Raw genomic sequence first — 1,741 nt, 5'->3', positions numbered from 1 at the left:
GCTACGTCCATCTTTTATGCAGTCTATGGTGGATCTGCTATGACATCACTCTGGTGGGGGGAAACAGCAAACCTAAACCCGGAAGCTGTACAGCAGGTAACAGACGCTGTGGAAGCTTGGATTTTGGGGCTTAAACTAGAGTGCATGGTGTTTGGAGGAGAGACCGGCCGACATCCAAGATTTAGGACATGTCATTGTCAACTTCTGAAAGGCTGGCCCACTTTGGTGTCAACGCGGCATTCCTCCCTTAAAGATCAATTGGTCCACTCAGGCATGATCACAGTCACAAGGGAAGAACATCTCCAAACACTGAGTTCTATAAGCTGCATGAGGAATCTGATTAAATTAACAGCAGTGAAATTTTGCAGATCTGTCGAGGCTGGTGTAGCAGCAATGTGGTGAGCTTGGAGCGGTCAGAATGAATGAATGCCGCCTCAGTTATAGAGCACATTAAGTAGGTGGGCTGGACTTGATAAGCAGTAAATGACTGGACAGACAAGGACCTTGTGACTCCCTGACTCCACGCCTGTCTGAACTAATGCTAAGCTCCATATATGTAAGCACAACCATGTTTTTTATATTTTTTTATGAACCAGTTAGTGTTTGTTTTGTCACCTTAGCATGACTTTAAAGTGACAGATTGCGGACTGCAAACAACTGGAAGCAGTTCTTTACAATTCCCCCCTTCACCTATATTTGCTTTTTTTGTCCTGGGCTACTGTAATCCCAACGTAAACATGGCCATACAACATGACATGTACCATGCATAGGACCTGCTCCCTCTATGATATTAAGGGCTCTGTCTTCACAAACAAACACAGTGTTCATAGTTGCAGGAGATTATGCACCAATAAACATATAATTATGAATACTATATTCTATTTCTGCACATTGATGCCTTGAATAGTACACTCTGGTCCTTTAAATGACTCACACAGAAATAGAAGAAATAATCAACAGTGACCATTTTGAAATTCTATACATACAGCACACGTATATACATTTTAAAGCACAGAAGGATAACTACAAACAAAATTAGAACAAACAAAAAACATATCTGCTTTTTATTGCCTGTGCCTTAAATGAAAATGATATTAAAGAGAAGTAGTCATTTTTGATAAAAACGCTTGATTCCAGTTTTACCCTAGAGATTTGCTGATGCCTTAGATGATGTCAGGCAGATGTTTAAATTATGCAGTGCTGCTTCAAAAACGTTTGATTACAATGGATGACAGTAAGTATTTTAATTTCCTTCACTTCACATTTGCCATTATTTCAAGTCAATTAATCTGATGCTTATCATATTAATTAGTAGACTTAAAATAACTACAGCATAGGCTATAATCAGTGCATGTTTCCTCTGTGTCAGATGGTTTTTAAGACTACTTGAGAGATGCCATGAAATGAATTATCCCACATGTGACAGTATCAGATCAAATTTTTTTTTATATTTTTGGGTTACAAGTTAACCTTTGCCCCAGCAAAAAAAATGAATAAAAAATGGCAGCTCAATGGATAGCTGGGTGATGTTTGCTTAGTTTTGTGAAGAGAATATGTCACCCAGCAGGAACACCACTGGGGTAGGGCCACTGGACAGGAACACCTCCACAGGGACTCACACTTGGAGTTCATTGTCTATATATAATTCAGTTTAGGCTTCAGCTGCTGCTATTGTCAGTAACTTTTGACTTGCCAGACATTATGGAAGACGTTCAGAAACTAAAAAAAAAAAAAAAAAAAA

This window comes from Stegastes partitus, unplaced genomic scaffold (assembly GCF_000690725.1).
Source record: "Stegastes partitus isolate 25-593 unplaced genomic scaffold, Stegastes_partitus-1.0.2 Scaffold102, whole genome shotgun sequence".
Lineage (NCBI taxonomy): Eukaryota > Metazoa > Chordata > Actinopteri > Pomacentridae > Stegastes > Stegastes partitus.
The sequence above is the reverse complement of the archived record's forward strand: the minus strand, read 5'-3'. Positions refer to the sequence as shown.